Source organism: Aythya marila, assembly GCF_965140915.1.
Source record: "Aythya marila genome assembly, chromosome: Z".
In the NCBI taxonomy this organism is placed as follows: Eukaryota; Metazoa; Chordata; class Aves; order Anseriformes; family Anatidae; genus Aythya; species Aythya marila.
Window position 1 is genome coordinate 24763320 of NC_139080.1, and position 25044 is coordinate 24788363.

General features: G+C 40.1%; 1 protein-coding gene across 2 annotated transcripts in view; it reads left to right on the forward strand.

Annotated features, from left to right (window-relative positions):
• Positions 1 to 25044, forward strand: part of LHFPL2 (LHFPL tetraspan subfamily member 2) — a 129510-nt gene that overhangs the window by 24336 nt on the left and 80130 nt on the right. The window contains exon 1 of one of the 2 annotated variants that reach the window (XM_082783323.1): positions 23471 to 23544. The exons of the other annotated variant lie outside the window; for it this stretch is intronic. The gene's annotated coding sequence lies outside the window, so the exon portion shown is untranslated. Of the gene's footprint in view, positions 1 to 23470; positions 23545 to 25044 lie in introns of those variants that run through there. 2 annotated transcript variants of the gene reach the window in all.

A 25044-nucleotide genomic window follows, 5' to 3' on the forward strand; every position in this document is an offset into this window, starting at 1 on the left:
CTGTGGTTGTAGAAAGCTGCAGCAGCCTTCAGGTCAGTGGCCATGAAGTGACTGGGCAGAGGTGGGAAAGGACAGTGGCAGCCCTTAGTCTCCTCGGGGCTCTGTGATGGGGTGAGAAAGGAAAATGATCAAAAAGAGCAGCCCCAGCCCATGGCCAGGGGCAGGCGCTGCCTCCCTGCGTGAGACACTCCCAGCCCGACAGCAAGGCCATCCTTGCTGTGCATCGCTGACAGCCAAGAGTCAGCTGTGTTAGGCCAGGGCAGTGAGACCATAGAGGTGGGGAATGGGTTGGGGCAATCTTATCTGTCCTGGAGAGCGTGGTGAATTCTCCGTCAGAGTGCTGAAAGAGAGAGGCCAGGAGTGTGCCATGGCGTCATTCCCTCACTGTCAGCGTGTCCAGCTGTAAGACAGGAGGCGACAAAGAGAGCAGCCACCCCTGGCAGCACTGGAAGCCATCCCTTCCTCCCTGTGCGAGGCTCTCCCAGCCTCACTGCGGGGCCGTCCATCTCACATCTCCCTGACGGCCAGGGGATGCCCATCATAGCCCAGCCATGTCATCTTGTGGCATGCTATGAGAGTGTGGTGGGGTGTGCATTGGGGATCGCTTATCTGTCCTGTAGAGCGTTGGCAGCTCTTCCTTCCAGCTGAGTTCTCACAGGCAGGGAGGGCAGGATCGTGCCATGGTCTGGTCCCATCGCTGTGTGATTCTGTCTGAAAGAGAAGCAGCAGCAAACGGAGCAGCATCCCCTGTGACCATGGGCAGCCCCTTCCTTTCTGCCCAAGAGTCTCTAGTGTCTCACCGAGCCTGTCTGTGTCCCGTCATGCTGAAGGAGCTCACTGCCATCCTGTCCCGAACGTGTCATCGTCCTGCTTGCTGTGGACCGGAGTGGGGAATGGTTTGGGGCAATCTTACCTGTCCTGGAGAGCGTTGGCAGCTCTTCCTTCCTTCTCAGTGGTCCTTGGGCAGAGCCCAGGAGTGTGCTGTGATCTGGTCCCATTGCTGTCTGAGTCTGGCTTTACTAAGAGAAGGAACAAACAGAGCAGCATCCCCTGTGACCCCGGGCAGCCCCTGCCTCTCTGCCCGAGGGTCTCTAGCATCTCACCGAGGCTGTCCGTGTCCCGTCGTCCTGATGGAGCTGTCCCTGGCCTGATGGTGTCAGCTGGCTGCTTGCTATGGGACCGTGGGAGGGTGTGGGTCGGGGTGATGTTACCTGTCCTGGAGAGCGTGGACAAATGTCCGGCCCCGTGCTGGGAAGGAGCGGCCAGGAGTGTGCGGTGGTTTAGTTCGCTCAGTGTCCTGTAGGGCGCTGAGAGCCGTTGGAGGCGAGGGCCTGAGGAGGGAGGAGAGAGGAGCTGAGTTCCTCTGGTTGCCTTTGTGTCCAGAGCGGAGGCTGGAGCCGCAGCAGAGGAGCAGGCAGCCGAGCAGCCTCCCCGTCAGCACGGGCAGCCATGGCAGGGCTGCCCAAGCGCCCAAGTGCCGCTGGGGCCAGCGTTCCGGGGCCAAGGCCGTCCCTGCCCCTTTGTGACATGGGGCACCCCCTGCCTGCTGAGCCATGGGCAGGGCAGCACTGCGGGGGGGTGGGGGGCAGCAGCTGATGCGGAGCCCAGGCCCGGGCCGGGCGCTGGACAAGGTGCCCTGGTGTTTGGGCAGGGCTGCGGGGCCGTGCCAGCAGGCTGTGGGAGCGTGCTGGGGTGCGGCTGGGGCTGTGCTGCCTGCCCTGCAGGGCTCGGAGAGCTCCCCGCCGAGGGGGAGAGGCCAGCAGCGTGCCCCGCTTGGGTCCCATCGCTGCCTGTCCCCCATTGCTGCCCCACATTGCTGTGCAGGGGCACACGTCTGTTGCTGCCCACCATGGAAGCCCGAAGGAAGAAGTAAATGAATAAAACCAGTGAAAAACCCAAAGCCACGGGTTCTGATTCTGGGCAGGGGAATCAAGTAGCTGCAGCAGCAAGTGCATTGAAATGAACTTTATTTCAGCTAAAGAGTAAAGTTGAGGAAAAACTAAAAAAATCCCAAAACTTTACTAAAAGTGAAAGCAGTGCTTTTTATGCTGGTGAGCTTGTTTTCTGGTAGCCCCTCCTGCGGCATGGTCACCTACACACAGCTGCACTATCACCATGTTTAACCATCCTGGTGGACCACTAGTGGTGACATCAGAGGCAATCTGTGGTTTAGAATTTTTTCCCTTCTCAAGCCTGAACATTTTTTTTGGAGATTTCTCTTGTATGAAATAATTGAGGTCTTGAAGACCTTAATATAATGGAGAACATCTGTAAATCCAAATAATTTCTCTAGTTATAGTACTCTTTGACAATATACCGTGGCAGCCAGGGACTGCTTTATTTTTACCTGCCATGTCTTATTTCCAGTTTCAGACACCAACACATGTATTTAATTTCTTCAAAAATAATAAAACGTAAATATTAAAGTGCCCTTCCCAGCTGCAATTCATGAATTCTTAAGGCCAGAAAGCAAGATATCTTTCTGAAGCTGTTGTCGTTGTCATTTAATTGTACATCCATTTCAGGTACAGGTTTTGGCATACTTTCATTTACAGAGTACTCTGTTTGATATTTAAGTCTTTTCAGCATAACATTTTTTGTTAAGCAAAAAGAGGTGGGGGAATAAAAAGCAATTAAAATTCTTTTTTGTGCTTCCCTGACAAATTAGCTTTACTTGAGATCCCCAATGGTACAGAAAAAGAAAAACAAACCTTGATCAGATGTAGTGCCTTGAAGAAAACCCTGTGTACTGAATTATACTGAAATAAGCCTTTGTAATATATTGATTTAAATCTAGAGACACATCTGGATTCTTAGCTTAAGAAAAATAGTACAATGCTTTATTAACTGATGTAACTGATTTCAGATGTTAAAAAAAAAAAAAAAAAAAGATGTGTCTGAGCAATGTAGACTTACCATTATTTTGGAAAAAAAAAAAAAAAAAAAAAGCCAAAAAAACATAGATGAAAAACAGAGTCAAAGTGCAAAATGAAGTCAAAATCCTAGAAATGTCAGATAAGGTCTGGTTCATGCTAAGATTTTTAATCTGAGTATGTAAAGACTTTTACCTAATAAGAAAAGGAGGGAATAATCAGTAGTTTCCTGCAATTAACTGATCTGCCTGCAGGATAATAATTAAAATGAGTCATATGTAAAAGGAAACTGAATCTTTCTCTCACTTGACTCATTTTTCTTCCATAAATTTGTTTTCAGAATGGCTTTCTTTAGAAGTCTGCCAGAAATTGATATAACAGTGTAGTTAGTCATTAAAGTGCTGGGTGCAATTTCAAAGAAATTCCATGTACAAATGTCATGTATAGGTGAAAAATTAGGCACTGCATTCATGTCACCTGAGCTTAGTGCCTGCAACGTTTGTAGTCAGTACAAGGGAACTGGAGGTGTCAAAGGGAATGGTGGGGCTGGCAGAGTTAGGCCATGGAAGTTGTTGCTCATGTACTGCCTCCTGCTGGAGCCAGAGACACCTGGCTCAGGAGTGGTGGTCATCTCTACCAAGGTTGGATCCTCTTTTGAGAACACACAGGTGTGCTCTGCCTTGCAGTCCCAAAGTATATCCAGTTGAAGAGGTGCCACCTTCACCCACCTTTGGCTTCTAGATGGGGAGCTTGCATGGAAAATGGGCAACCTCATGTCCTGCTGTGGGCTGGGGAAACCATGTGCAGTCACAATTGCTAGCTAGCCAAAGGAGGCGATGTGGAAGATCTGCCCCTTGTACTGAGGATGAACTGCTCATTCTAAGAGTAACAAAGTCAGGAGGACAAGGAGGGGAGACAATGGTTGAAGGAGCCTGATTCTGTGCAATTTTTTTGGTCTGTGTCTGCAGTTGAGAGTGGGGAATTACGTTTTTTTGTCCCTATGCTTATGATCATGACTGTATTTAGGCATATTTGATATACATGTGTACATGTATATACATACATTTTCTTAATATATTAAATACGTATTTATTTATATTAATATATAAGTATATATATTAATTTATATAACATATAATTTATATTAATATATATAAAATATATATTTATTTATATTAATATATAATTTATTTATATTAATAATATAAGATGCTCAAAGAGTCTAGGAAGTGTGAAGTACCATGTCCATCCCCTGATTTAAACACGGTTATGGATTTATCCACTAGTGTTGATGAAGGTGGGTGTTGGGTTTCTGGTGCCATTCTGCATATGCCAGGAACTGCTGAAAGAAACTCTGAAACCCAGCAAAGAGCTGACTGCTGAGCTGTTGGTGCCTGTGGGACAGGCAGGTAGGCAGCTGCAGTATTGTCTTGTTTGACTTGTATTTTAGAAGTGCACTCCCTCCAAATTCTAATTTTAAGAGCCAGCATAAGCAACATGATGTTAATTTGACATACCTAATTACCAGCTGTGGCTGGTAAGTTTGGTAAGTTCACTTAAAATAGCACCAGAAAAAAATATGCTGTATTTGTTAATATGTTTTGGAAGTATGTGAAGTATCCTTTGTTTATCACCGTGATACATTCCTGAGTATTCAAGGCCTGATTATTTTCAAGGAGCTGAAAACCGTTGGCTCCAGTAAAAGGAGTGTACAGTGAGCAGTACAGTGGAAGATGTACTGCTTGCTATCCCTGGCTGGTTTTTATCATAGATAAAAGGGAAGCGATCTTGTTTTTCTTAAAAATGCTAGGATTAGAGGTAAAGTTTGTCTCTTCTGCAACATGTCTTCTTTGGGTACTCACTTAAGACTGTTTACTTGGAGCTGTGCTAATATGTGTCAGTTACTTTTTTTCCAAAGAGATAGTCAAAAATACATTTTCAAAAGTTGGTTTTGTTCTCTAAAATTGGCTATCCTCTTCTGAAAAAAAATCTAAGAGTAATCTCTGCTATTCGAGAAATGGAGATTTATCCAGCAATTGAGTTAAAATGTTTCATCAGGTAAATTTTTCAGGGATTTTTTGATGTTGTTCGGTAGGATTGTAAAGCCTTTAATTGAGAAAATCAGTTTAAATTAGTTTCTTGGATCATAAAGGATGAAAAATAGTGTTCAGACCACCTGGTTCCTAGTTGATAATTAAAGTGAGCCTTAAGAAAGTTACTTCATATGTAAATGTTTTCATTTGCTAGTGGCTATCCTATATATTTACACATCAAAGGCTGCAAATAGTTTTTTTAAGGCTAACTGACTTATTCTTTCTGCAGACTGAAAGAGTTAATGTTTAAACACATTGAACCAAGGGGTTAACATCTCTTCAAGTGATTGTTCAGACTGGTTAAATATTTTGCCAATTAAGAAGCAATAGATTTTATCTTTCCCTCTAGAGTGTGTGTGTGTGTTTGGGGGTTGTCAGAACTTGATCATTTTAGCAGTTACACTTGCTGTAAGCGGCTTATACTTATTGACTGAATTCTTGGTTTGAAGAGAACATTTTCTGAAATATAGTGGAATCTAATTTATTTCACATTGTTGCCAGAGAAAGGATTATTGAGTTTTGCTTGTTAGAGACGCAGATGACAGATGCACTGACACAGAAATACATATATATTGCAGATGGATTTAAAATCTGGACTGTTTTTGAATTTCTCCTGCATAAACTGAGAACTGAGCTTCACTGTACTTAGTGTGTAAGTAGCATAGTAGCCAAATGAAGCTTAACTAAAACCATGAAACCTGTCAAATTTGCTCTGCAACACCTGCAGTATGAGATTGACATGCAGAAGAGAGCTAGAAAGAAAAGGACTAGTTTTGTGTGGTGTCCAATCAGGAAAAGGAGCAGGTTTTTCTTCTCTAAGAAGAGAGCTGGTTGTATCTATTTAAAACAAAAGAACAAAAGAGCAAAAACAAAACACATTTTTCTAGGAAGGTAAGTCTTGCTGTGGTGGTTGGGTAGGAACAACGCAGCGGGACTTCTAAAGGCACACAGGATGGACTTTTCTGATTTTTTTTTTTTTTAATTTTTGTTTTATTTGACTTGCTGATTATCTCAAAGGAACATAAATGAACAATGTCTTGTGACCCTGGGAATTAAAACATCCCTCTATTTCCAATGGTATTCAATGCAGGCATGTTTTGGGAAGCATGTTTTTGGAACGATCAATAAAAAGTGCCTCTGGGTTGCTTCGTGATGTGTTGTGGCCAGTGGTTCTCTTGTGGTGTGTGTTGTTAGACTGAATGCTGTTAGCTTACTTTTGCTATTTTTGTTATATGCCTGTTTTTCTGTGCAGTATGACTTCATGCATTTCTGTTGCTCCCAGAATTACTGGAATCTTTGTGTCATTATCTCATCTGCAACAAGAACTACTGTATTTGTATTAACCACTTGTGGTAAATTTTTGATAACTAGGTGCTTTGCTTGAAAGCTTGGAAATCCTTTATAAAAGGGTGGTTGGTTTTCTTTTTTTGGTCATTGAATCTCCACCCTCTTAAGAGAAGAGCTTGCCAATTCTCTTGCTTTTGAAGAAGGGTGCAAATGAAGTCTTATCTGAAGAAAGATTTCTTTATCTTGATTGGGACAGGAGGTTCTTCCAATACCACCATTTACTTTGTTATCACTCTAGAAGTATAAAAGTCTGTTTTCCATAGTGGCCAGCTGTTGATGTTTCTTATCAGGAGATAATTTAGTTTCAGAGGGTATCCACCCTTGCAGTTCTGAAGCTTGGGCATCACATTTACCCATAACATTGTTGTGGCACTCTTCTTTAAGTAGGTTTATTCAGATAGTATGAGGCAAATAATTTTTTGGCGTCATTTGACCACTGAAAAGCATCTGGTGATGTTCAGAACAGTGGTAAATGGGAAGATTTTATAACTGTTTTCCTTTCTGATTTAAAAATTACATAACAGAAGTGTTTTATCACTTGGGGCGTATTTCAAGTGATCAGATATGGGTTCAGATATGATCAGGGAAATCAGTTATCTGGTAGATAAGTTTAGGCTAATGAAATTCCTGTTCTTTAATTAAGCTTTTTCTGAACTACAATTTAAAATACATGTGTTTTTTAGGAGATCTTATGTGCTTGCATAGTGGACATGAAAGATGCAGGTTTATTTTTTTGTTTTGTTTCGTTTCTGTAATCTTAAGAGTTCTAAAAAAAAAATAAATAAAGATTAGGCAGTAGATCATTAGCTGTCACTATCATACTCTTTAAACTTATTTACATTTTTCCATTTGAGAAAAGCAACAGCCTATAAGTAAAATATTCTGTGGAAGCATCATGTTTTCCAATAAAAACTGTGAAACATTCATTTGTCCCTGAAATGGGATAATCTTGTGCACATATTTGTAATATATCCATTTGCTGGTTACTACACAATATACTGTGAACACATCTATGGCAAACTCTTTAGGACACATAGTGACCTTAAGGAACACGTTAGTCCCTAACACCTTAGTTTGCAGATGTTTTATTTTAATAAAAGGCTGTGCTATGGACTTAACTGTTCCTGTGTTACTCAGTAAGAAGGAGTGCATGGTTTTATTTACATTAAGCTGTTGTGCTCTTCAGTCAGTTAAAACAAACAAGCAAGCACATAACATTTTTAGGTAGGTCTCTTAAATCTGAAGGAGTTTCTGTTTATGTTGTACTGTGACTGAAGAAAGCCTTAGCGTGAACAATTACCGAGACCATGTATTTTTTTACTACTGAAGATTTAATATAAAGCAGAGATGTCTGGAGTCATCAGCAGAAATCAATGCATAGCATGACTTCTGTCAAAAGATACAAGAAGAAAAACTGCAGATGAGGCAGATTAGAGGTGTTTTAAAATCCTGTAGATGAAACAGTCTTTTCAGATGGTACTTAAACTGAGCACTCTTGTGTGCCGCCCAGTGTCTTCACCACTGAAACCTGAATGAGGGATAATGACTGCTCACAGGGTGAAGTTCCTGCCTCTGCTTCTGACCAGCCCTTCCCCTTCCCCTTCCCCTTCCCCTTCCCCTTCCCCTTCCCCTTCCCCTTCCCCTTCCCCTTCCCCTTCCCCTTCCCCTTCCCCTTCCCCTTCCCCTTCCCCTTCCCCTTCCCCTTCCCCTTCCCCTTCCCCTTCCCCTTCCCCTTCCCCTTCCCCTTCCCCTTCCCCTTCCCCTTCCCCTTCCCCTTCCCCTTCCCCTTCCCCTTCCCCTTCCCCTTCCCCTTCCCCTTCCCCTTCCCCTTCCCCTTCCCAATTCGGAAGAAATCTATCCAAGCTTTTAAGTGTAGTGTCCTACTAAGAGGGTCTGTCAAGTGCTGGTGTAAAGGAGGGGAAGAGGTTGAACTAAGCAGCCTGATACAAGGGAAGAGGAGAAAGTGAGGATAAGGGGTGACAGAGGGAAGGAAGGCATCTTGTTTCCTTTTGGATGGCAAGAAGACTCCAAACTGGCTCAAATGCTCCTGAAGCTGCAATCTTGGGGTTATTTGCAAGCCTTCAAGCCAGCCCTCTTTCTTCTACCAGATGCTTTTCCTTTTGGGTGCAGAAGGGGCTACTCATCATTTTGATCAAAGGAGGTCAGTGGACAGAGAAGACTGTAAGATGTATGAGAGGCTTTAGGAACAGATCTCAGTCTTGGCTGCCTCTAACAGCCACGACATGACTGAAGTCATGAAACCATCCTTGTTCCGCTTCAGATCAAAGCTTTGCAATCTGCTCCCCATCTTACTTCTACTTCCAGATAATTGGGGACAAGCACAGCAGGACGCTGTCTGTCTGACACTTCCAAATAAATTCTTAATGTGGAGATTCCTCTTCAAAGCATTCCCTCTTCACCGTCCCCAGCGGTTATTCTTCGCAGATGGAAGGAAGCCATTTTGTTTTCACAACTTCTGCTGTTACGGTTTGATTCTCCCCCGGGTATCTCTTTTTTCCAGGATTACAGTAGCGGTAATGTTAGTTTTGGAAAGAGGAAAATACTCTGTTCTTTTTTTTTTGGAAATCTTAAGTAGTGCTTTGTGCAAAAAGAGGAGAGCTGTGGTGCCGTAGCCGCTGTGTGTAGTACTCTGGATTGAGGAGTGACTCGGAGACATGGCACGGGCTGTGTGGAGATGAGTCTTTCCAGGTACAAGGCTACGCCTTAGAAAAACATTGGCAGAAGACACTGCTGTCTGCAGCAAGGAGCAAGTGATACCCCAGAAACAAAGCTCCTCCTGAGACCTATCAAAATATTTGGTGTGTCGCAGAGATATACTCAATGACTAAGTTACTGATCCAGTGATTACAGATGTCTCTCTTCCACATCCTCATCTGCTGCAGGGATTGTACATGTCTTCATCTATTGGTGGCAGAGCAGAACTTACGTTGGGAGGGGTCTTCCTGATTCATTTCAGGGAGGGTATAGGTATTTGAGGGTCCCCTCTATTTATACTCAGGAAGAGAGTGGTTCATGTGCGGCAGATGTGGCACTGGTGAGTATCTTGGTACTTGCAATGAAAACTGCAGAGTGATTCCCCTGTACGAGGTGAACCAGAGCTTCCAGTCTCTGCCAGCTGGCCACACTCCCTGCAAAGGACAACGGATCAGCTCCTGTGTGACAGTGCCAGCTGTCAGAGTGGCAGGGTATGTAGTGCACTGTAAGCCCAGATGGTAGGTTTGTGATCAATCTCTATGCATCTGGAAACTATAAATGCTGTGTGCAGTGGTTTACAGTGGGAAGTGTTATTTATTTATTTTTTTTCTTTTTTCTTTTGCTGTCTTGTTTTTCTTTAAGGCTGTACTTGAATAAGTTTTTTTGTTTATTTGTTTTGGTTTTTAACATATATGTACTTAACTCATCTTTTTATTGGTCTCCTGTAATGGAATAAAAGAAAGGACTACAAGCCAGCCCTAATACTGTCTATACCTTTCTGTCTGGGGAACACTTTTCTCTCTCTCCTTTTTTTTTTTTTTTTTCCTTTTTTTTTTCCTTTTTTTTTTTTTTTCCTTTTTTTTTTTTTTTCAAGAAAACACTAAAGCCTTACAAATGCACCTTGGCAGATGGAGTTTACTAACAAACTCAAATAGAAGATTGCTATTCATGTGAATTTAAAATGAGTGTTTGGATGATGTGGTATGTTGCTGGACTAGGCTCCAGAAAGAAGTGAGCAAGTGGGTGTACTGGTTTATGTAAAGTTCATCAGTTAAATAGTGTGCTAAACACGTGAAACATAATGACTTTTTATGAGACTTTTGGGTAAAAGTATGATGAAATACTGATGATATTAGCACATGCAAGAAGAGTATTCTTTGCAAGGATCCCAACATTAAATGTTTCCTTAAGGCACAAATTTTATTCCAACCCTGCTGTTTATAGATTTTGACTTCATTTCTCCCAACACTATATTAAAATGTCTTGCTGTACCTAGAGATCTAGTACATCTCCACTGAGAGATTTTATTTGAATTTCAGTACTTTTGTAGGAGAAAATAAATGTTTTTTAATCATAAAACCATTTCTTGTAACTGTCATGCCCATTCACTCTATTATATTAACTCAAAACCTCTTCTGTCTTCATTTTAATATCAATATTGTCCTTAGAAGCTTTCTGCCCAGAACAGTTGTACAACTTGACAGACAACTAGATCCTTATTCAAGCACGAGTTCAGTGTTGTGCACATTCCCTTTTCAGTCTCAATCCCCAGTGTGTTGCAGATATTTTATCTAATTTCTGTAGAAGCACAGGAGAGGCAGAAAACTGGTGAAGAGCAGACAAAGGAGGATGATGTTGGTTTGCCATGTGCTGTCCGCACCTGAAGACTGATTCTGTCCTCTGCTTCCTGAAGGCATGAGTCCCATTCAAATGGATCTGTGGATGTTTATATAAGGAAAAAAGAAGAACTGTAATGTTTACCCCAACTTTGTTTTCTTTATAGGATAAGTTTGCATAGACTCTCCTTAGTTACCTGTCTAAACAGTGAAATGGTCCTATTGGCGTATGAATTTGTTTCTAGGTAGAACATAGCCTGCGTTGCAGAAAGATGAATGAATTACAGGTTTGCTAAAAATAATCTGCAATTTAGGAAATCACCTTTTACCAGATGATGTAGGGTACGTTATAGTATGATACAGCTTTCCAGAATGGCATGAAGCACAACGAAGGTGACCAACTGCATCAACAGATTCAGAGACAAGTGACAAGCAGGCTTTTCATTTTTATTTTCCTTTGTGGCAGGCTTAACTTTTGGTGCTATCAGTGAGGAACTGGATTTGCTGTTACCTTTTGACTTTTCCAGCTACACTCTTACTTCTGTTCAGTCTGTGCTATCCATGGCTTCGGGCTATTCTAGGCTTCTACACAGATGAGAAAGCAAACAACTCCTGACATCCAAAACCAAACCAAACCAAACCCCCCTGTAAAAGAGTTTTCTGTGCCTTTTTTACCTCTGCTCTGTCATACTCTGTTTTGGGATTTGAGATAATCCTTATTGAAGTTCTATATACTGTCCCCATCCAGCAAGCTTTAAAGGAGGAACAGTTAATGCATGATTAATTGCCTTTGCTGGTTAAGTGGGATTTGACTCTTGGTGGGATGTCAAAAGAAAGTAAGTTTCCTTTATAACTTCAAAAAGTGGGATGGTTTCAGTAAGGAGAACTTTACATCCAGGGCCTGGAAAGTTTTCAGAGATATTTGAGAGAGATGGATAAGTTTTTGATATGAAACCTTGGAATTCAAGATTATACAAAGTATGTTTTTTATCAGTAATTTACATATAATTATTTTCTGTCTTTATCTTTAGAATATTTTATTCCTGCTTCCAAAGCTTCAATATTTTTTCTGTTTTCCTAGACCGTCACCATTCTCAGTCCTTGTGTCCCTTGAAAAGAGGAAATGCAGATGGTATCAGTTTTGAACTAAATGGTGTTGTGTCAGCCTCCATCTTGTAGGCTGGAGGGTTTTTTGCTTAGTTTTAAATCCAACCATTGACTTCTGAAGTTGCTCCAAGGTGTACATTTTCACAGCATCTCTTCAACTGCTGGTAGCCAGACTTGCTTTAGAGGCTTATTCTCAGTGAGGAAAACTTTACAGCAGGGCACATGACATGGTCACTATCCTGTTGTTTAAAGGCATCCATCTGTTTACTTTTGAGAAGTGTGGGAACTGTGAAGGAGCCGACTTCACAAATTTGCGTAAACAAAACTCAATGAGACTGGCTGTCAGGGAAAAAACTACATCCACATATACTACTGAAATGAAGGTTCTGCAGATGGGCCTGGTAAGATTATTTCTAGATGTGTAAATTGGTACTTTTTTTCAAAATGAACTACAACTGATGCTTTACGAATTATCCTGCTTAATCATTCAAAGAATAAATTGGGGTATTTACAGATAATTCATTTTCCATCTAGAGCTTTTGTTTTGCATATATATCAAATAATTAAAAAAAAAAAAAGTTGAATTTTGGGCAGTGGAAAAGCAATGTGGTATGTCGTCTCTAAAAAATAAATAAATATGGTGAAGATCATTGGAGGCTGCCAAGCATAGACCTAAAAAATTTTTGTAAGAATACTAGTAGTCTTTGTCCAACTTTTGTAGATTGTCTGCTTTTAATTAGTCCCCAGCAGTAAAAAATATTGAGCTTAAAGAGCAGTGTACTCTGTGCTTTTGTGCTTTGAGTTCTTTTGCTTCTGGAATCTGGTTTTCCCAATGCTCTGTAAAGATTACATGCAGTAAACTGACTATGTTTTGGTTGCTATGAACAAATGAGGAATTTGAAAATACAGAAACAAGAGAGGAGAAATTGATCCTGGTGTTACACAGGAACATCTGTCTGGAGTTTCAAAGGCAGCTAGCAATCAGCTAAGGCAGACTTTCTGTCTGGCTGTATGAGGACTGTGTGAGCTGTTGTGTCTATGTTGAAGCTGCTATTGTTCTCCTGCTGTGAAATGACAGATGGATGTGTCTATTCTGAGAGATTTGTGACTTTTGGCTGACTTGTGCTTTCAGAATTCATGCATAATAGAGCTTTCTCTAGTCCTTCAAGAGGGAAGAAAAACAAAAATGGGGGAAAAAAAAAAGCAACAAATGAAACATATGGTGCCAGTCTGTATTGTGAAATCATCAAAAGTATATTTCTATCTTCTTTTTGAATACAGATTATTTTTTTCTGAAGGGGAGCTATTGGCTTTTGGTTTATTTCTGTGAGGAAGTAACATATTCAGTACATGTATATGGTCTCCTTTGACTGAGATAAAAACATAAAAAATTATGGTGCTATTCTAAAGTATTTACATAACCAATCAATGCTGAAAATCTGGATCCTAAATAAAAATAATGATGATGAAGACTGAATTTATTAACAGTTTGAGAAGGGAAAGTATATAATTCAGAAATACATGTTGTGTTTTTATTGATTAGTTTTCTAATTGAGTTTGCTTTACTTCATATGTAGCATGTATATGTATGATACTTGGGTTAATGAATATATTGTATGTATATGAAAACAGGGCTTTTGTGGCTAAGTCTTAATAATACATTCATCTATGTTCAATCCACGTAAATGTGTTTCTGTCTTGAACTAAATGATCCTAGCATTAAAAAAGGAGATGGAATGAGCACTATTCTTGGAACTTCTAAAGAAAAAGTACTACCAGATCAACTGGGATTGTTGTTACAAAGCAAAACTGGATGCTGATGCGTACTTCTCAGTTTGCATTTGTTTAGTTTAAACACTGAAATTTTTGCTTCTATAATGTTTCCTCTGCAAGTCTGTGAATCGCTAAGGCAATCCATTGGTAAAGTATGCACTACTGTAATTGTTTAAACTGAGAGCTATGAACCATCCTTCTGGAGTGAAGGGTCTGTTTAAACAAAGTGTTTATTTAAGCTCTGTACAAACAAATACCTAATGAAGAGCTATATATTGTAAAAGAGGAAAACATGAAGTGGGCTGTGGGTCAAGGCACCATCTTTCTTTTCCAGGATGTTTTATTGTCACATTAATAGTAGATCTATGTTATTAATTGATGGGAAAGCCAGCTATTTAGTTAAATATTTGACTTGTCTTTTCACATGGTTTCAGCATGTTGTGTACCTGGATGTGTGGCAAAGCATTGGTGGAAACATATCGCTTCGAGAGCATTAGGCTGAGTCAGCAAGTTGGTGATTCTGTCCTGCTCTTAAACTAGAAAGAGATTGTCAAATCTAATTCCTTCATCTGCTGTGTTCTTTGGAAAATCATTTCTTTCTGCTAATATACAACTTCATATGTCAAAAATAATTTGTGCATTTCAAAGCAGTGTGTTTGGGTGCTAATATGGGTATTTAGCTTGATCCTCTTGATCCTTGATTACTTGATCCTCTTCAGCATTATCTGAGTTGCAGTGAAAGTTGCAGTAAGTTCCTGCTTACCTGAATGATCTTTGCCAGCATGGATCCACAGTCCTTGCCAGCTGTGTTTCTGAATGACTCTAAGATGTTATGGTAAGGGTATGATTGATTTCAGCCCTGTCTTTCTTGAATGATAAAGTATAATTACTGCTGTAACTATGGGTTTTGGGTAAGCCTCTTAAAGGCTCTAGCACTCTGATGACTGGTAAAGATATATTACTATATTGACCGCAAACAGTTGATGTGGGGTTTTGTACTGCTTAAGTCCCTTCATTGCGTTGAACATGACAAACTGGAATTGTGCAGTACCTGTGCACAAGTAAAATTACAGGCTGCAAGCTGATCAAACTTTTAAGTATGGATATTTTACTGTTGAGTGAGTACTGCTGAAGGGAATGGCTCTACTATTGTACTTTCTGAGCTACAGGAAGATTTGAAGCTCCAATGCATGTGTTAACCTAACTCAACATCCACAAAGACAGGTAGCATTGATGGAAAATTTAAACAGAATGCATAATTGCGAGAAATTGTGTGTGTTGTATAAACAGGGAAAATAATATTTGACTCTTTCACTCACTTGTTCTTAGCTTTTCCTTTCCTTTAAAAACTTCTTTGTCTTTATTTTTTTTTAATGAGAAAAAAAAATAGAAGGAGAGAAAGAGAAGCACCTTTTGATGCTTTTTTTCTGTGCCTTGAAGGCTAAATAAGTTAGTGTAACAAATATTTAAATCAGTGCATTTATGATAGTATTGTCACTGGCAGTACCAACAGGTTGCTTTAGCTGATTGATGCATAATGTGTGTTAGAGGTGTAATGTCTTTTTCATGTGCCGGATCCAGCGTTCATCTTACTTTCTAGGTAATCTGACATTTCCATTTACTTCAAGGCAGGTACTGAGAATTAAAAAGAAAAAAATAAAATAGCCTTTTTGGTATTTTTGTGCTCTCTGTTTCCTGGCAAGCTGTCAGAACGTTTTTTGTGTCTCCTGTCCCTGACAGGGTGAGCTACCTCACAGTCTCTTGGAGAATTTCCTAACTACAGGCCTTTTGAGACACATCTGGGGAGAACTTGGCAGGAAAGAGACAGTTCTGACTGAAATTGAGAGCTAACAGGGGATTTCCATTAGTACAATAGCCTCTCGTTATAGCAGTAACTGCCTCAGACCGGAACGATGGAGACACCAGCTTCCTGCGCTTTCCCAGCAGAGTGGCTGAAGGCGATACCCAAGCAGGCCCCCGCTTCCCGAGAGCAGGCCCCCGCTTCCCAAATCTGGCCAAAGGGGTTTACTGAGTTATTCAGAAGTGCATTGTTAAACATCTGTTTAAACAGTCTGTTTTATTACCCCTTAACATGCTTCTCAAGGTAAGCAATAAGGCTACTGGCCTACGTTATTTTTTACTCTACTAACCTTATTTTGTTTTATTTTTGGAAGATGTTTGACCTACTGATTACCCTTAAGCAACAAATTACTGATTTCATTCTATCTAGATGGCCAGGAGTAACCCTTACTAAAGTCGTTTCCCATCATTTTCCTCTCTTGTTCTCTCCAGGGAACTCAGCATACTGTTTAAGCCTCTGATTAATTTATCTTGCTTTTTCACTGATTTTAATAGTTTACCATACTCATGTAAGACCTAGGAGGTTGCCAAGCCAAAGTCAGCGTTATCCTTCTTTTGTCTGAAGAGAGTCTTTGGGATGGAAGGAGGAGACTCTCTAGAGGATTGGAGAAGAGCAAATGTAGAACTAGACTCCATACCTTTTTTTTTTTTTTTTTAATGTGATTGGCAAAAAGAAGGGAATTGTAAGACAGTCAGTAAAATCTTAAAAGGAGGGGAAATTATAAGCCAGTGAGCAAAACCTTTATCCCTGCACATTTTTTAACAAGTTATTAAACAGTTGCTTTGTAAGCACCTCTGGGAGATTAAAATTTATAAGTATCCAGCATATATTTATCAAAAACAAACGGTGTCAGACAATTTTAATTTCCTTCCTTGGCAGTGTAGCTGCCTTTGTAGATTAAAAGTTCAGTAGATGGATGAGATATCTTGACATTGTTATTTTTTTTTTTTCGTGCAGTGACTGCACGTGATATTCTTTGTGCTATCTCATACCTGATCCCCAGAAAATGGCTAAGGAACTCCACATGAAGTCACTATGATGGTTGAGAAAAGGTCTCCAAGTATAGTATTGATGGATTACTGACAGCTAAGAGGGCATTTCAGATAGGTCAGCGTGTTTTCTGTTTGGTGATCTGTATTTTATTTAGGCAGTTGACTAGCAGAATACACAGAATATGTTTGTTAACAGCAGCAAGCTAGGGTGTTGCATTAGCATGGTGAAAATTTAAGATAAATTCTGAATGATGACAAAAAATGATTTGCAAGCTGTGATCTTCAAATGAAGTGAATCAAATGATTGCTTACAAGGTGTAGAGAAGGGTAACTCACAAAATAAGCTTATTTTTACTAAGCCAAAATTCACACATGGTACTGTGCCTCCACTAGAATATATTTAATGGTTTCTCATGTGGAAAAGTGTTGTTTGAAAAGCCACCATCCTGATAATTTGGAGAGAGAGCCTAAAGGCTATCCAAATGCAAACTGAAATTCTAAAAGGTGAGCACAAGTTGGTATGGTTTGCACATTTTTTGAAAGAAGAGTTGAAACCTAAAATAGTGTAGCCAAAGAAAACCTGAGGTTTATGATTGAATAACAAATAGCACCTGGGATGTATGAACAGGGAATGTCACATGCAAGAAGGGCAGTAGCTATTTTTCTCATCAGTGGTGATATCTCATACACAGTATTGTATACATTTTAGGGTTACTAGCTTTTTTCTTTTTCTTTTTTTCTTTTTAAAGGACACAAACATTTTGAGAGTGTTTTAAGAAAGCAGCTGTAACAAAGTGCTTTGAAAATCCAAGAAAAATTTGAAGGAAGTGACTGTTTCATCTCACTGAGGGTTGTTAGGAGACACATCTCATGGAAAGTGAAAGGCTTTGTAGGAGATGGTCACTAGTGGGGTCCTCCAAGGCTCCATGTTAGGGCCAATCCTCCTCGATGTTTTTATAAACGATTTGGATGTAGGACTACAAGGTGTTTTGAGCAAATTTGCCAATGACAATAAACTTGGAGGAGTTGTGGACTCAGCTGAGGGTGGAAAGGCCTTGCAGACAGATCTGGACAGATTGGAGAGCCAACCACATGAAATTTAACTAGAGCAAGTGCTGGGTCCTGCGCCTGGGATGGGGCAACCCTGGCTATACGTACAGACTGGGTGATGAGATGCTGGAGAGCAGCCCCACAGAGAGGGATCTGGGGGTTGTGGTTGACAGCAAGTTGAATATGAGCCAGCAGTGTGCCCTGGCAGCCAGGAAGGGTAACTGTATCCAGGGGTGCATCAAGCACAGCATCGCTAGTCAGTCAAGGGAAGGGATTGTCCTGCTCTGCTCTGCGCCAGTGTGGCCTCACCTCGAGTACTGTGTGCAGTTCTGGGCACCACAGTACAAAAATGATGTAAAACTGTTGGAGAGTGTCCAGAGGAGGGCGATGAAGATGGTGAAGGGCCTAGAGGGGAAGACATATGAGGAGCGGCTGAGGTCACTTGTCCTGTTCAGCCTGGAGTAGAGGAGGCTGAGGGGAGACCTCATTGTGTCTACAGCTCCCTCATGAGAGGGAGTGAAGGGGAAGGCGCCGACCTATTATCCTTAGTCACGAGTGATAGGACCCAAGGGAATGTTGTCAAGCTGAGGCAAGGGAGATTTAGGCTAGACATCAGGAAGAGGTTCTTCACCGAGAGGGTGGTCGCACACTGGAACAGGCTCCCCTGGGACATAGTCACTGCACCAAGCCTGTTGGAGTTTAAGAAGTGTTTAGACTGTGCACTTAGTCATGTAGTCTAAAATTTTGGGTAGACCTGTGTGGTGCCAGGAGTTGGACTCGATGGTCCTTATGGGTCCCTTCCAACCTGGGGTATTCTATGATTTTATTCTATTCTATGAGATACTACTATTTTTTCTGCTTTCTCTAGTGGGAGATAGTATGACTTGGGGTGGATAATAGAAAGATAAGAACTGTCTAAGGTATACAAATTTCTGTGGCAGCTGATTGATACCCTGCATTTATGATGTGGTTTAGCTCTACGTATTCTCAATAACACGTGTGTGTAAGTTAGTTGTTGAATAGATGACTTAAAGATGTTGTGAAATAGCCTTTGAAATGAGAGATATCCAGAAACTGGTGAGACACTGAATATTTTCATGGAGGAACTATCTATATTCGCTTGTATCTCACAGTAAGTATTAGATAAGATGATCTTCTGAAGTCTTTTGTAGTTCCATTTGTGATTCTACTAGTGTAGGTGCAATTTGATTCAAGGAACAAAAAGCAAACTGGCTTCTGAAACAAGATCTAATCCCAGAGGAATGACTGTTCATTTGGGAAATATTATGTCAGAGAGTAGTGAAGCGCTCTGTTTCTTCAGCAGACTTGATTTGACCAAAATTCTAGATAAAACTGAAGTGATGCAGATTTTGACAGAAATGTAATGGTTAACTGAAAACAAACAAACAAACAAACAAAAAAAGTAAAAAAAAAAAAAAAAAAAAAAAAAAGTAACATTTAAGAGAAGAAGGTAGCAGAAATTTTGGTCTAAACGACTTCTACCCTGGACTGAGTAAGATCAATGCACTGCACTGGAACACTCCGGAGATGAGATCCACCTGTCCAGTCTTGATTTCTGGAACAGCATTCTAAAAGTGCACTGGTATTTAACCTCTTTGCAGAAAGCAACCTCAGCCTTTATATCTGGTTGTACCTAATTTGTTTTCCTGTTTGAGAGCTAGCTGTGGATCATGGCTTGTTTCTCAGCAGTGAACAAAATCACATATGAAAGAAGTAAAATCATTTTTCTCATCTGTAATTTTTGTTTCTCACAATACTTATACATAACTGTCTAAATCTGTTGTCATACATTATATGAGGTTGTTTGCAGAAATGGTAATTAATGCTTCTTGTGAAGGGGAGGAGGATTGAATGGGAGGGGAATAACACTCTAATGTCTCTGTACATTTTGTGCATGTTGGTTTGACTGCCTTTATTTGGCATTTTTTCCAGTACTTCATGAGAAAAGAAGAAAAGCTGTATTCTGGTCAGACCAAGTGTCCTTTTAGCTCAATGTTCTCATGGAAGGCAGCCAGTAAAGGTGCTTTGGGAGAAAAAAGTAAAAAGTGCATTAAGTATAGTGATTCTTTCCCATGGTTGGGTCCCTTAATTAGTGTTTTAGGGACTGCCTTAGCTGAAAGTTGCACACAAGCATGTTTGGTTTAAATAAGCAGTAGAACGTCCGTCATTTGAGAATTTACATGTAGTTCTTTTTTGAGCCCATTTATGCTTTGTGGGTGTCTGGGGTCTTGGTGCAATGATTTGCTAACTTAAGTATTATGGGTTGTGAAGAACAAACATTTCCTCGTTTCAGATTTACAACTTCATCGGCTGCCCTCTAGTGTGGGGGTTGTTTTTGTTTTTTGTTTTGTTTTCAGTGAGAAATGGTTGCTTGTTGACTTTTCCATACATCAGTCGTTCTGCCAGCCTCTGTGCTCTTATTCTTGGTGATTTTTCTTCTTTGCTGAAGACTTCAAGTCTGTTTGGCATTGGAAAGTTTGACAGGGCTCCAGTCAGTCTCACAACACTGTGAAAGCACTGCTGGTGGCCAAGGCACTATAGTTTTTTACTTTCCCACCGGTAAAACTGGCCAAGATTTCTTCAATTAACTGAGGTTCTTTTTCTGTGAAGTCCTATTAATGCCTGTTTGCAATTATTATGAATTACAGATTACACCTATAAATTAAGAAGGAACCAGCGTATTTCTGAAAATGAAAACTTCCATGAGTAGTATATTATTTAAGTTCCTCTCTTTGTATGCTGTACATAGTCATTGCAATACACTTGTAGTAGGTATATTTGTATGGTTTCTCCTTTTACTTTATATAAAGATTTGAAAACACTGAAGGCAATCTTATTAAAGCATCGTGCTTTAATAAATATGTTGATAAACAGCTCATGTGTCTGAGAAACAAGATGTTAAGTAAAATTTCAGTTAAATAGGAACATAATTATTTCAGAATGTAAAGTAACAAACACCTGGTTTTGTTTCCAAAGTAAATCATCCATCTATGGCTGGTTATGAACTGGATCCAAATCATGACCCAAATTTGTTGAGCCAAGTTTGTTAAGCAGAATCTTTCCCAAAACCCTGTCAGTCCAATTTTACGGCTTTCTTGACCATTAGCCAGCAATATGTGCCTGTCTGCAATTTATCAAACACAGTGTTACTCCCCTTTTGGCTATGCTGTACCCTTTTGGCCTTGCACAGGGGAGTGAGGTTATATGGAGCAAACAGTAGCAGAAAGGACAGTGCATGTATGGCTTTGAGGGTTTACAATGTATAGTAGTGCTATGCAGTGTGCAGTATTAGTGAAAAGTGAGTAGATTTCTGCTAAACATGAATGTCTTGAATGTGACGTGGTGGTAGAAAGTCAGCAGCGAGGCTGGTGAGACATGGCCCAAACAAAAATGTCTCAGTCCTGTTCATTCCTGCATTAGGAGGAAAACATACTCTGTCATATTAAGAATTAACAAGTATGTTTAGCACATAGCCCTACCTGCTATGTAAGTGTCTTTTATACAGCCTCGTTATAAGGCATTTCCCTCCATGAGCTGTTAATTTTCTGGACTGGCTTCTCTAAGTGCTTCTCTCTCTAATTTTTCATACATATGGTTGATAACAGCCATTGACAGAAAGGCAGACTTGTCAACACTAGCAGGGTACCTTTGCATTTTACAAAAATAGGTGGCCAAGTGCAGGAGAGATTATAAAATATGCTGTCAGAAGTCTTGATAAACTGCAAAAGACAAATCTGACAAAAATAAGTTTCATTATTAGCAAGAGCTTATGGAACTACTTTAATTAGTTTTCCATAGCTGAGGAATTCTTTACCATATAAGGGTTTATTTTAGATGCAAGCTTTCCATTAGCAGCCAAACACACTGTAAATTTTAATTAAAATAATTCAGACTTCACTCCTCCAAAAGTTGGTGAAATATGCCTCTTTGTTTTGTTTGATTTTTTTTTTTTCATATATTGTATGGAGAGCTTAAGCAGCGAAAAGGATCCAATGGATGGTGTGGTTTTCCTTACTGCCTGCTAGCTTGTGTGGAGAATAAGACACATGTGCAGTTTGCAGCTCCACAACAGAAGCTTGCACTAGACCATGCCATTCTCTACTAAATGTTACTTGGAACTGCATGCCATACAGAATTTAAAAAGTGGACAGGAAAGTCTGCTGGAAAGCAGAATAAAGACCAGGTCAGCAAGTGAAAGGAGTTGGGCCAATATGTGGCCTGCTATGAATAATTGAGCCTAAAATTAAGGGGAAATATTTTATGGGTGTTTCCCCTGCATCTTTGTCAGTGTTGTTTTGAGTTACAGAAGTTGAAAGCAAACTACAAGTTTTGGCAAGCAGGCTAATGCTTTCTAACAGAATGGTCATAAATGATGACTTAAAACATGGTTTTCAAAGTAGTACAAGTGATTGCACTTGTGCTATTATCTAGTAACTCACACAGTGTTTAAGTTACGTTGTTACAATTCCTTGGCTCCTTCCTTCTTTGAATTGTTAAATGTCCCTTTTACTTAGAAACTGAGAATTCTGACTGTCAAGGTTTGTATGCCCAATAGATCAAATTTAGAGTAGCATTAAAACTGTAATTAAACATTTTTAGTGCTTCAAAATTGAATTGTTCTGTAGCAGTCACTAATAGTTTAAAGCTATGCTACTGATACTAGCAGGAGCAATTGAACTAAGCAAGTGCTTATCACTTTTAAAAATCTTACTTTGAGTATACAGCACTTTTGTTGTTGTTTAAGGTTACTTTTTTCCTTTCATAGCTAAGTGATTTTTATTATCATTTTATATTTGCTTTGCTGTAAAATATCAGTCAAAGAGCATTGGTTTGGGTGTGGAGGGGTTCTTTGTAGCCTTGTTTCTAGGCATTGTTCCAAAGTACACAGTTAAAGTGCTTTATAGGTCTTGTTTAGGGCAGGGCTTCTAATGCAGAGATCACCACTGAGTCCTTTTGATACAATTTTGCAAATATTTAGTTCTTGATCTTTATTTCAAACTCAACATTGCATTTTTGTAGAGTGTGGCAGTTAAAAACGTGACTGTCCTGTGCTTTAAAGAGGAACAAGGAACTTCTCTATTTTTTCTGCATACATGGTGCTTTTGGAGAAGTCTGGCAATGGGAGAGGAGGAGAGGACAGGAGAATTAATTGTATTAGAAGGCTCAGGAGGTCATCTTGCTGCAAGGAATGTTAAGCAGAGAGCTTCAGCTGGATTATTACGGTGAGGCTGTACACTGATCTGTTCTTCAGTGCCCATGACTGAAGTTTATGATGCATGGTAGATGCCTTTAGGCAGAGAATGAGTAGCCAGCTTTTCATTAATTTGTAACAGAGAGACTGGTGGGAACGTTGTTCCATACCATAGAGAGCCTGTAGTGAATTCCTTCAGCGTCAAGAAAGCTAAAAATAATACTCAAAAACGTGGGCTTTAGCCAGACCCTTTGTTTTCTGAACATCCATTTGCACAGGGGTTAAAACTTCACTATGAAAATAAGAAGAGCCAGAAATACCTTCTCTCATCTTAGTGTAATCTTGAGACCATTAAGCTGTTGGATATATTTTGGAAAAGATTTAAAATCGGTCAGTAATGCTTATATATACAATATGCCTGGAATGATTTGGGGAATTTGTCTATGTGCAATTAACAGATTTTCTAAGAAAACTCATGCTGCTTGTAAGCTCTCTGCATCCTTGTAACTCTTTCTATGCTCCTTTCCTGTGTGTGCTTTCAGTGAGGGGTCTGGGGTGGATGATCCAGCCCATCTGTCTCAATCAAATCCTGTGGCTTACAGTAAGCAGAACTGAGGAAGAACTGCACACTAGATAAAAACCAGTTTTCCTCAGCTGCTGTGTGGAAGAGTAATGTTTCAAGAAATTTTAATTTCCACAGGAAAAGGAACCAAGATAAGAGACCTTCTCACAGCCCTTTGAAAACAGGGGTGGAATGGGTCCTGGAGGAAGATATAACAGTGTGGGGAGAAAACAATGAAGCAACGAACTGCTGAAGGGAGCAGTGCTGATGCTGTAGCTGAAAGTGGCTGAAGGAGGCTGGTGGCAGGGTGAACAGAAAGCTTCTGAAAAGACAGCAATGAGAGGTGAGCTGGAAATCTTGGTCATGCAGAGATTTCTGATCGAGTCCCCAGGCATTTTGAAGTATGGGGGGGAGAGGGAACTGAGGCAGGAAGCTGCCTTTATGGGCCCGTATAGGCTTCAGTGTCAGTGTGAAACTAGAACACATTTAAATTATTTTTAAAATAAGCCTTAAAAAATGTACATTTGAAGCTCTAAAAAGCTTCAGAGAGTGAAGACGTAAAAATGCTGGATGAAGCTGTGTGGGTGTGTTTCAGCAGCATCATATTCCTAAGAAGCAAACTATAAATGGCAAGGATGGTGTTCAGGGCAGAAACCTGTCCCTGGTGGGTGTTTCACACTTCTCAGGAGGGATGTCCATGCTAGAGTCTTTTCCTGCAGATAAACGGAAGCACTCTCTTCCCTACCCCCCCAAAAAAAATCAAACCAAAACAAAAGGAAATACAAAATTATTGGAGTAGTAAGATGCTGTCCTGCTCCCTGTGTGGCAACCAAGTTGTTAGGGTGCTTAGCCATGAAGTGAAAAGTAGATGTGTTTCTCACTGCAAGGTGGTTCAGGTTGTCCCACCTTTCCCGGCCAGAGAGGAGAGCTCAAGCTCTTGGCTCTCAAGAAGAGCGTGGAGATTTATCACTGCTCTGGAGACTCTTCTTGCGGCCTTAAACAGTAGAAAAGGACTTTTTGAAGTCACTGCAGTGGTTGGTTGTGATTGGTTTCAGTGGCCAGGGTATTGTTCATGTGTCTGTGAATTTGGGAAGAAAGAAAATGAAAATACTCAACGTTAGGTTAAACTCCACAACCCATGAAATGAGCTATATACACATTAGAATGTTCAGCAAGATGTTTTTTTTGTGGTGTGCAGGTCTGTGAATAAAGCTTCTGTCACTCACTTGGGTGAGGGTCTGGCAAATATAATTCCTTAACTTTTTTTTTTTTTTTTTTTTTTGTAATTTGCAGAAATAAGAAAGATGCATTTATCAGAAAAAAAATCCTTCCTTAAAATTCAGACAGGAAACAAATGGAAATCCCATTAACATTGTATTGAACCAGGAAAATATTCTTAATTTACAGATATCCTTTTGACTGAATACATGAATGTACTTCTTTTTGTAAAATGGGGTGGAATAGTTGAATTTAAAAGCTGTTTGGGGCAATGTAAACATATTACTAACCCCAATGCTTAAGTGAAGGAAATGTGTCCTTCATGCTTTCCCTTAGGAGTTAATGCTTTGCATTAAGTGGTAGTAATTTGCACAACCTATAAATAAAATAAGTAAACTATAAAGGACTAAAGGTATTTTTTTCTTCCCTTCTCTTTTAAGGAGTGCCCTTCATCTCTTTAATGTGCATAGCTGCACTACGAAAGAGAGCTGTATTCAAGTATATTCAAAAGCACTAGAAGGAATTTATTGTTTTCTTACTCCTGAGCCTTAAATATATGTTCCTTTCATATTATTATTTATGTTAATGATGATTTTAGAGACATACTTGATCAGTTGATAAATAG